This window comes from Oratosquilla oratoria, chromosome 19 (assembly GCF_046742065.1).
Source record: "Oratosquilla oratoria isolate Oo_2021 chromosome 19, ASM4674206v1, whole genome shotgun sequence".
NCBI classification, from domain to species: Eukaryota; Metazoa; Arthropoda; class Malacostraca; order Stomatopoda; family Squillidae; genus Oratosquilla; species Oratosquilla oratoria.
Genome location: NC_134795.1, coordinates 25,234,940 through 25,246,934, shown reverse-complemented (window position 1 = coordinate 25,246,934; position 11,995 = coordinate 25,234,940). Strand labels below are relative to the sequence as shown.

At 40.1% G+C, this 11,995-nt stretch overlaps 1 non-coding gene across 1 annotated transcript; it reads right to left on the bottom strand.

The window, feature by feature from the left end:
- Positions 1–9,667: 9,667 nt before the first annotated feature.
- TRNAR-UCG (transfer RNA arginine (anticodon UCG)) lies at positions 9,668–9,740 on the bottom strand. Its single transcript has one exon. It is a non-coding gene; the product is annotated as a tRNA-Arg (tRNA).
- Between the last annotated feature and the right edge of the window lie 2,255 nt (positions 9,741–11,995).

The window sequence follows — 11,995 nt, the reverse complement described above, 5'->3', positions numbered from 1 at the left end:
TGGTGTCTAAACCACGTATTCATCACTATTTGTTGATGTTCTATGTACCAGCTTATCCATCTTTCTCCCCTGTCATTTCTCTCTCCTAACCCAAATGGCCCCACCACCTCTTCTTCTCCACCTGAACCCACTTTTGCATTTACATCACCCATAACTATCTTCACCTCTTGATTTCCACATTGTTCAATTGCTTGATCTAACTTGTCATAGAAATCATCTACTATCCTTTCCTCTGCTTCTGCTGTGGGAGCATACACCTGTATCAAACATATATCAAAAGGTTTTCCCCTGAATTTTACCAAGAGCACTCTGTCTGACACTGCCCAGAATCCCTTCATAGTACTAGCAACCTTTTTGTTCATCATTATTCCAACCCCTTTTTCTGCTCCTTCTCCAGAATATACAAATACTCCATGTTCATTTTTCACCTCACCCACTCCTGGTCACCTAACCTCACTAAGCCCCATAACATCTATCTTCATTCTGTTCATTTCTCTCCATACCCCATAATATTTCCCCGCTTGGTGTAATGTTCGGACATTCCACGTAGCCATTCTCAACTTTTCTTTGGTTACAACAGTCGCCGGATAATGATCAGACACCGCCTGCTGTATACTATGTTTCCGACCGAGTGAGGTAATCTCCCTCCTTTCTGGAAAAAGACTCCCATTCACGCTGTTCACTTCATTTACTCTTTGGTTTTGCTCCATATATGGACGGGCTGATGAGGCGACGGGAAAACAACTCAAACCAGCACAGATGTTACAAGTAACTAGGGACCGTGAACAGTGGCGCTCCATGGTTGCCGAAGTCCAAGAGGATATGGCACGGCGGTAAGTTTGGTATGGGATTCATCACCATGGCCTTGGATTACGTGTTGGACTCGTGATTGACAGCTATTTCCCTCCTGGAAGAGAACTCAGAGCTCATATGACAATCTATGGATAATGCTGTGACCTTACACGCACACACACACACACACCCAACTCCCCGCCCACGAGAGTTGGAGTAACGATTCGAAGTTACAGCCGAGGACTTTACCTACCACGCCACCGAGTGTGTGTGCGTATGTGTGTGTGTGTGTGTGTGTGTGTGTGTGTGTGTGTGTGTGTGTGAAAGCGTGTTTGTATGTGTGTGTGTGTGTATGCGTGTGTGTGTATGAGTGTTTTTGTGTGTATGCGTGTTTGTGTGTGTATGTGTGTGTGTGTGTGTGTGTGTGTGTGTGTGTGTGTGTGTGTGTGTGTGTGTGTGTGTGTGTGTGCGTGTGTGTGTGTATGCGTGTTTGTATGTATGCGTGTTTGTGTGTGTGTATGTGTGTGTATGCGTGTTTGTGTGTGTGTGTGTGCGTGTATGTGTGTGTGTGTGTGTATGTGTGTATGCGTGTTTGTGTGTGTGTGTGTGTGTGTGTGTATGCGTGTTTGTGTGTGTGTGTGTGTGCGTGTGTGTGTGTGTGTGTGTATGTGTGTATGTGAGATGAAATTTAACTCGACACTTTACCAAAGTGGTGAAAAACCCTAATCACACTAAAACTGACATGAAATCATCAACGTGCGAATAAACAAGAAAACAACCAAATTAATAAAACATATACAACATGTAGTGATATTACAGCAATGTGGACTTTGTAACACTGTGCGATATGAAAAAAAAAAAAATCTGGCGATAATCTTGGCGCGTTCGTGCCTGAAGTGACGTTAGATTTACCAAATTCTGAAAAGGACCAGACATGAGGGACGAGACGCTGAAGATTGCCTTCTTGGTCCATGCAACAGGATGATGCGGAGAAAGGGAAAAGTAAAAGAGGAAAACACTGTAGGACATGGACGGGGATGAGGAGGTGGAAGAGAAGGAAAAGAAAAATTAGAGGAACAGGAAGTGAAAAGGAGGTGAGTAATGCATAGGAGTATACATGTGTATACGTATGTATATGTATATGTATATGTATATGTATATGTGTATCTGTATATGTATATGTATATATATATATGTATATGTATATGTATATATATGTATATATATATGCATATGTAAATTTATATGTATATGTATATGTATGTGTATATGTATATGTATATGTATATGTATATGTATATATATATGTATATGTATATGTATATGTATATGTATATGTATATGTATATATGTATATGTATATGTATATGTATATGTATATGGATATTTCTATGCATATGTATATGTATATGCATATTCGTATGTATATGTATATGTATATGTATATGTATATGTATATGTATATATGTATATGTTTATGTAGAAAAAGAGAAGATGGAGAAAACTCCTTTCGAGCTGCGTCATAATATCATTGACACATAAGCAGCCCTACCATTCCTTCCATCGTCCTTTCTTTCTTTGCAGAACAGTATTATCTATACACAGTCACTCTCCATTCATCCTTATCTCTTGCCTCCTTCCTTCCTTGTTCGACAGACATCCCTCTTGCTCTACGCTCCATTTACGCAATCCATCCATCTCATCCTTGGTCGTCCCCCCAAGTTCACTAAGTCTACCTCTGATTTCCACGCCTCTTTTGCATGCATATACGCAAACACAAACACACACATCCATAGTATATACATGTATACATGCCTTGGTGTATACTACAAGTAGAGCGGTCATATTCAGAATGTAAACACAGAAAGCAAAATGGCTAAAACTTCGATCACGTGACACAAACATAACAGCTATAATCATGCATGCACAGAACGCAAGATGACAATAACAAAGACATGCAGAAGGAAAAAGTCGACCCCTAAAGATCAAATTAAGGTCACAAATGGCAGCGGAAGAAATTTGTGCAAATGTTCTGAATTAGGTATCGTGAGGTTCCTTGGGGTTCATATAAGGCTCATAGTTGTCCAAAACGCGAAAGTTAGTGGGATTTAGTAGATGCCAAAGGATTCTTTTCATTATTGAGGAGAACTCCTTGAGGCTAAGAGGTGATGTTCCATGACTGAGCGAATGACAAAGGAATATGTTAGAAGCTTCTGATGATGGTTTTTCTCATTCTCGACGTCCGTCTATCCCTCAGTCCTAAGTGTGCTATCCCCCTTTCTTTTTCCTTTAAGGGTGCTCCTAGGGAACAATTCCTACATTCCGAGACTTTGAAGGGCGTAACTTTCATCCCATTCCATAGGATACACCTCTTAGAGGATTCGCCTCCGCCTGTCACCTCTCACAATGCTCCTCAAATGATGTTCTTCCCTTTCCACTTACCAAGACCGTGTTTCCTCTTGCTCAGTCACTCCTCGAGGGTGTCTAAGTCCTCCTCACCACTTCTCCCGCTGCAGAGCGTTCCCCCTTTTTCTACCGCCATCTAGTGGAGTCTCTCCCTCCTTCCTCTCTCCCCTGCAGCCTTTGGGACCTCCAAAAGGGAGGCGAGTGTACTATAGGGCGTAGACTCAAGGACATCATTAAGTCTTCAAGGGCGAAAACATCAAGTGCTCATCTCTTCAGAGGGCCAATCCTCTGGCAAACGACCCTCGTGGACGAATGAATGTACCCCTCGAGGTATAAAGAACTGACGAAGAGTGAGCGCAAACAAACATGGGAAGGGACATGATGTTAGGGTGGTGGTGGTGGGGGGAGGGATTTCATAGTCAGCCGGCTTGCGAAGATGAGAGGGTGGGGGTGGGCTGGGAGGGGTGGTAGGTTTGTTTAGATAAAATTTAGAAAATTCAGGAAACGTTTCTTCTGATGTCTCACGGTCTTGTGTGTTTAGACGGAATGTGTCAAGGTTGAAAGAATATGGGAAGGATGCTTTTTCTTGACGATTACATCTATTTCTTTCTTGTTAAATATGCCATGTATGTATTTTATCTATGTGTGCATATGCATGTACGTATATATACATGAATGTGTATATATGTTCATATTAACAGAGCGGAGCATGTTGACAGGATTTTTTCTGTCAATAATGAGGTCGGAAGTGGAAAAATAAAAACTGATAATACGAGTAAAGCAAACAAACACCAAAACTTTCGTAAGTCAGAGAGACTAGGACTAGATCTAGATTAGCAATATCATGGTCAGGGTTTAAAAATCTTGCCCTTCTAGGACCCGGAAGTCTCTAGAGATAAAGACACTTCTACTGTACTTTATACTCAAAGAAACAAGTGTCCGCTCATTATTGTAGTGAGAAATATAGCACACGTACGAAGAGATATGGAATGTCGTTTCTATCTATTGCAATGGTTGGTTAGTCTGCCTCTTCATAAGCATTGAAATTGCCTGCTGGTACCTGTTGATGTCATCACTATGGTACACGATAGCCCAGTGGATATCATGTCGAACTCATGAGCAGGTGGTTACTAGTTCGATTCCCGGAATCAAACTTGGCCCCCCTAAAAAAAAAAAAAAAAAAAAAAAAAACCTTCTTTGTCATGGATGTCAACCAAGCAGACATCATTCATTACATGGGTTCCTACATATATAGTGCCTATATGTACATTTACAAAATAAAAGAAGCTAAACAAACACCCAAAAGCAGCCAAGATAAAAAAACATATATCACGATTGACAGTAAGAGTATTTGGCTTGTGTTTTTCATGTCAGAGGTAGCAAGAGGTATATTGCGAGTTTTAATACCTTCAACGCGGAGTCTCGAGCACACTTGAATGAAAGTTGCATTCCAGAACACTAACAGGGTGATTGGGTCAAAGAGAGAGAGAGAGAGAGAGAGAGAGAGAGAGAGAGAGAGAGAGAGAGAGAGAGAGAGAGAGAGAGAGAGAGAGAGAGAGAGAGAGAAGATAATTGGCCTCCCACGCTCCTGCACGGGGCCACGCCTCTTTATCAAATAACTCCTTCATTTAATTCCACCCAATTAAAGAAAGTGTGCAGCTTATATTCCTATTTTCCCGTGCTCTGTGTTCGACCAGATTTACGGGGCTCGTTTCTATAGACGCAGGTTTTCCAGGCAGATTTATCAGACATTAAATCTTCGCCGAAGCTCTCTTTGTAAAGTCTCGTTTTTTTTTTCTTAAAGAACAGGTCAGTTCTTTTGACCTCCTGGGGTCCTTCCCCGTGTCAGTCTTTTCATCGCTTGTCAGACGTTTTTTGCAATTGCAATCATTTAATGCAAACGTCGACTAAAACGTTCTTTTACTCTGTCCTTCGGGGAACTCTGTTTTTTTTGCGCCATACCACACCACACTCAGACACACGAACACACACACGCACGCACGCACACTCGGACACACGAACACACACACGCACACACACACACACACACACACACACACACACACACACACACACACACACACACACACACACACACACACACATATATATATATATACGTATAGTAAAGTTTCGATCCCAGACTACAAAGATCACGACTCCCGCATGCATGTATACTTACCTGAAAAAAAATACTTTGTGAAGGTCAAAAGATATATAGAGCTATATGAGTTCATCTTAATTTCATTAATAAATGTAACTTATTCTAGAACATTTCCGACTCATGAACACAACATATTTAGATAAAAACCCAATATCTAAACAACATAAAGAAATTAAATGATAAAGAGATTTAACTAACTTCTTTAAACTTCCAGATCAAAAGACAACGAGAGCAAAGATGAAATTTCATTTGAATACGTACATCATCGACTGAATTACTTAACTCCCGTGAAATTGGAATTTGAAGTGAAGACTATATCTCGTCTGTTTCAATAACGAAATATGAAACAAAACTAATTATACTTCGTTTCTTGGCTAAATATACTTATATTCTCTTATGCTGAAGATATTACCTAAAAGATCAACTGTAAAAATGTAATTTTCTTGCGCTCCCTTATAGGTTATCAGGTTATAACTGTATGTACAAACACACGTGCACACACGCAGGCACACACACACACACACACACACACACACACACACACACACACACACACACACACACACACACACACACACACACACACACACACACACACACACACGCACACACGCACACACGCACGCACACACGCACGCACACACGCACACACACACACACACACACACACACACACACACACCTATGTATATATATATATATATATATATATATATATATGTTATATATAATATATGTATACATACAAACATGAATAGAATTGCTATTGACGGTGTATGTCAATCAAATAATTCCGACAGTTGCCCCGGAATTCGAACCGAGGCCTTGCGTGACACAAGGCGAAAGCTCTACCGACTGAGCTAAAGGAGCTCTAAAAGTCCCCAACTTGGAAGTTGATCTAACCTCCGAAGAACTAAGTCGACTGCTAACTGCTGTCCTAACTTAATTTTACAAACACTAACTCAATTTATCGCCAGTGGTGAACCTGGTACAAATCCTTGATGGGTTTTCGTTGTTGTATTATTTGAATAGAATCATCATTGTCGGCGTATATCAATCAAATATATCAGACAGTCTCCCCTGGATTCGAAATGGGGCTTTGCGTGACGCTAGACCAAAGCGCTACCGGCTGAGCTAAAGGAACTCTAAAAGTCTCCAAGGTCCCGGTTCGAACCCGAGGTGACTCACGGATTTATTTGATTGACATACAGTGTCAATGGCGATTATATTCAGGTATTACAACGACGAAAGCCCATCAAGAATTCGTACCAGCTTCACCACTGGCTATGAGTTGAGTTTAAGTCTTTTTAAAATTAAGTTATGACCGCAGTTAGCAGTCGACTTAGTTCTTCGGGAGTTAGATCAACTTCCAAGTTGAGGACTTTTAGAGCTCCTGTAGCTCAGTCGGTAGAGCTTTGGCCTAATGTGACGCAAGGCCCCGGTTCGATTCCGGGGGCGATTGACGGAATTATTTGATTGATATACGCCGTCAATTGCGATTCTATTCAGGTATTACAACGAAAGCCCATCAAGGATTCGTCTGGAGTTTACTGAGGCGTGCAAAAGGGATTGGGATTTCGGGGCGTTTAAAACTGGACAGTAATGTTTCTGGCGCGTTTGTTCATAAACCTATATCTGTCATCAATTGGTTTCACATGTGTGTGTGTGCACCTCAGTCTAAAATATTTAGATGCACACACACACACACACACACACACACACACACACACACACACACACACACACACACACACACACATATATATATATATATATATATATATATGTATATAATATATATTGTAACATAGTGATGTTACTGTAATTAATGCGCCCTCTATTAGCATAAACTTTATGAGGAATGTCAGCGAACTTAAGAATCTGGTTGTTCCAATGGAGGTGCCAAAACCTGTTCTATATCGGAAGAATGTAAATTCATGTTTGATTTTTGTTGCATTAATAGAATTATATTTTTTACAGTTTCACAAGAAAAATATTGAATACAAATATGTAGTAAAGGTTACTAAAAAAGTATTTCTATGAATCTGGATTACTATGGGATAGAGCCTGTTGTCCACAATCGTGTATGCAAAGAAGACTATTTTTTCGTTATTGTTAAGCTAGTAATGCAAAAAATCATGATCAACATAAAGAGAACCAATGAAGAGAATGGGGTGAGTTTTACTAGCAACATCATATGACCTTCCTTGCAGAAGAAGTCTTGCTCTTTTGTGTTGCTCGTTCTTTCCCTTGGCGCTTTTACGAAAAAAGAGAAGGAATCAACACAAATACAGCAGTTCCAGCCCTCTCCCTCTCTCGCTGGAACGCGTAAGGCATCGGCGTCAGGTCTACAACAATAAAATAAAATGTATTTGCATTCACGAGTGTTTGGCTTTGCGAGCGAAAAGCAGGCACCTTCAGAAAGCTGCAAGGGTGATATGATATCTACGAGGGTATTTGCATTCAACGAGAAATATTTTTAGTGCAAACTTGAAGAGGATAAAATTGAATTGCATTTTTGACTTCGCTCCCGACTTTGCGCTTTTCTTTTATTCGAAGAACTCCGAAAGTTCTCTGCGAGTTCGATGGATCCAAAGTGAGCCAGACACTTGTTTGCATTTAGGGGTAAGTTGAGATTTATGTCTGATACATGAACTCGCATGCACTTTACATGCATTCCACGTGCAGCAATGCATGACAACATGGCCATCGTCCCTCAGTATAGTGCAGTATTTCATACGATTAGTTATAACGCCGTAGCACATAGCGTTTTAGTCCAGACTCGTGAGAAGAAAAACACAAGTTCGATCCTCAGTGATTGTCACTTACCCCGGAAGTCCAGACATATAGTTCAAAAGTAATGTATTTGAGCCAGACCTAAGCGCCTCATGTTGTAAGCTTCTGGCTTCGTTTAAAAATATGCTTGGGTTTTTGAGATCAAGCAATCCAGAATTATTGAGGAAGAGGAAGAGAAAAAGGAATAGGAAGAGTATATGAAGAGAAATAGAAGAAAAAATTAAGAATAAGATTTGGGGTCGGGTAGGTTGGGAGTGACAGGAGCCAATAGGTAAGGTCGATTAAGTTATGTTAGCCAGTTAACTATGATACATTCACTAAGCTGGTTACTTACCAAGAACACTAGTTAACGTACGTAACCAATGTAATATCCTTGTTTGGTATGTATTTATGTATTTATCAATATGCACTGATTTCGTTAAGCCTTTACTGCCCAGAAGAACAAATTTGAAGCCATTAAAGATTTTGTCCTGGCAAACGCCGGGCATTATTATTCATCTTTGAGGAACCTAATCTAACCAGTGTAGTATTAAGTAACTACTTCATATAAACTATCTCGATTATCTCCCTTCAGTAACTATAAGGATTAATTTATATTTTTCAGAATTTTACCCTGCTAGCGACAGACAAATCTATTCATCATAAAAGGAACCTTAAGTGATTGAAAAGCAAGATAAGATGTAGGGAACCAGAATATGAGGACATATGTTTCCTGGTGCTGAAGGGTGGAGAAGAATGAGACCATGAAGAAGATTAAGAGTAAGAACGAATGAAAAAGTGAACAATGGTATGAATGGGATCAAGGAATCTGCATCTAAGACAGACTCTAGCAAGATAATCAATACTGAATAGTTGAGTCTTACTCTCATTTCTGACTGGAAGCTTTATTCACCTGATAAAAGCTTCCCGCTGTTAGAGTTGTAAGCGAAAAAGAAGTTCTCCTGAGACTATAAATAACATTAGCTGACTGGTTGTTTGATCTGAAAAGGGGAGAAAATGGCTGTGCTTTGTCTCTATGTAAGAAGATGTCCCTGTGAATTAAATGACATATATATGCATAGCATACGACTCGTCCTGAAATCTTACGCTTCATTTGTGTCAGGAAGTTTCTGGAACATTATTCCTGTCTCTTTCACATGTTGCTGGGTTATCTCCAGGGTTTACTGGATTGTTTCAGAATATTTGTGAGACATTATTTCAGATCCGTTTCGAAACATTGTTTCAGATCTGTTTCGAAAAATTGTATCGTAAGTATCGGCTAGTTTGCATGTCGCACACGCTAAGAGACCTTGTTTAGGAACAGTCACAAAAACATTTCTAAAATGTTCAGAGACAACCAAGAGACAGACGCAGAACAGTCCAGAAATCCGCGGAAAACATGGACTTTTTTTCGAGACAGTCTTGGGTCATTGAATGCATAATTAACTTTATTGGGTACTAGTGAGACCACCAACAACTGTAACTACACGTAACAGGGTAGTAAATATAAACTAAAAAGGAAAAATAAATCGACCGTGACAGGACTCGAACCTGCAATCTTCGGATCCGAAGTCCGACGCCTTATCCATTAGGCCACACGGTCAGTGCGCAAAATGGTTAATATTATAATATATATTGTACTTAATGAGGCGTTTACTACATTTGATACCCCCACCCCGGTGGCTTACGCCAGCCCTGGCTACGCCAGGGGTGCTTGGCCTTCGGCAAGACCCGCTGCACGGATCGCTCGCTTCGCTTTCGTGTTACACGGGCAGTTCTAATCTTTAATTGTTGGTCTCTGTCATAATAAAAGTATAGGTCCAAATACGAATAATTATTTCTCCGTTCCGGCGCCCCTGGAAACGGGCAGAGGCATTATGTCCAACGTGCAACCTTGACCACGATTGGGGTACTTTCTTTTAAATGTCTTGAACCTACGCTCTAAATAGTACAACTGGTATTGCCTGTGTCCTCTTCCATTACCACAAAAATTTTTGTAGCCTGCGTAATAGTGCTTCTTGAAATTTTCTACAATCTCGGAAGAAATACGAACACCAAGAACTTCGAGATCTTCGAGACCTTCCAGAAGTTCGAGACCTTCCAGAACTTCGAGACCTTCCAGAACTTCGAGACCTTCCAGACCTTCGAGAACTTCGGCACTTTCGAGAACTTCGGCACTTTCGAGAACTTCGGCACCTTCGAGAACTTCGGCACCTTCGAGAGCTTCGGCACCTTCGAGAACTTCGGCACCTTCGAGAACTTCAACACCTTTGAGAACTTCAACACCTTCGAGAACTTCGGCACCTTCGAGAACTTCGGCACCTTCGAGAACTTCGGCACCTTCGAGAACTTCGGCACCTTCGAGAACTTCGGCACCTTCGAGAACTTCGGCACCTTCGACAACTTCGGCGCCTTCGAGAACTTCGGCGCCTTCGAGAACTTCGGCGCCTTCGAGAACTTCGGCGCCTTCGCGAACTTCGGCGCCTTCGAGAACTTCGGCACCTTCGAGAACTTCGGCACCTTCGAGAACTTCGGCACCTTCGACAATTTCGGCACCTTCGACAATTTCGGCACCTTCGACAATTTCGGCACTTTCGAGAAGTTCGAGAACCTCGACACCTTCGAGAACTTCGGCACCTTCGAGAACTTCGGCACCTTCGAGAACTTCGGCAGCTTCGAGAACTTCGACACCATGGCTTAACGATGATCGTTCTTTACTCAACGATGATCGTCCACGGCTCAACGATGATCGTCCATTGCAAAACGATGATCGTCCATGACTCAACGATGAGCAACCATGGCCTAACGATGATCGTCCACGGCTCAAGGTTGAGTCGTCGAAATCGAAATTAGTCGATCGATCGAATCGAGAAAAAAGTCTGACAGACAGACAGACAGACAGACACGAAACCGCTTTTATTTATTAGATATGGCAACTCAGAATTTGTCGATAGCCACAGAGGGTTGATCTGGAAATAATTCATCAATTTTGTGCTATGTCAATAAATAGATAGATGGGTAGATAAATGAATGATTAGATAAATAAATAGATGAAAAAATAAATAAGAAAATAAATACTTAAATAAAAAAAGATGAATGAAAAAAATATATATATAAATTAATAAATGAATTAACAGATAAATACATAGATAATAGATAGATATATGAATAAAAATAGATATATGGTTATATAAATAGACAAATGGTTATACAAATAATAATTAATAAACGAATGAAAAATTAATAGATAAATAATAAATAAATACATATAATAAACATATATATAAATGAAATGTAGATATATGATTATATGAATAGACAAATGGTTATACAAATAATAATTAATAAACGAATGAAAAATTAATAGATAAATAATAAATAAATACATAGATAATAGATATATAAATGAAATGTAGACATATGATTATATAAATAGACAAATGGTTATATAAATAATAATTAATAAACGAATGGAAATTAATAAATAAAAGAAATAAAGATGGAAGACCATATGTCAAAGTACTGATGCAGTACAGGTTTAGTCCTTCATTCAAATAGGCAAGGTTATATAAATTTATCTTTAAAAATTGCCTGCCCCCCCCCCCCAAAAAAAAAACAAAAAAAAAACGGAATCATTGAACGTATCATTTATTGTGCACAAAAAAAGAGAAACATTTACGAATACCACGTCTCAGCAACAACGTTCGCAAGAAAAAGAGTAGAGCGTTTAGGAACGTTTCCACTGGCGGATCTGCAATCCCCTGGTAAGCTTCTCTGAAGGGTTTTCCTTGATTTAATCTCGGGCCCCGCACAATGTGCAAGAAGTGTTCGTGCAATATGCACCACTGGGCGGGGTGG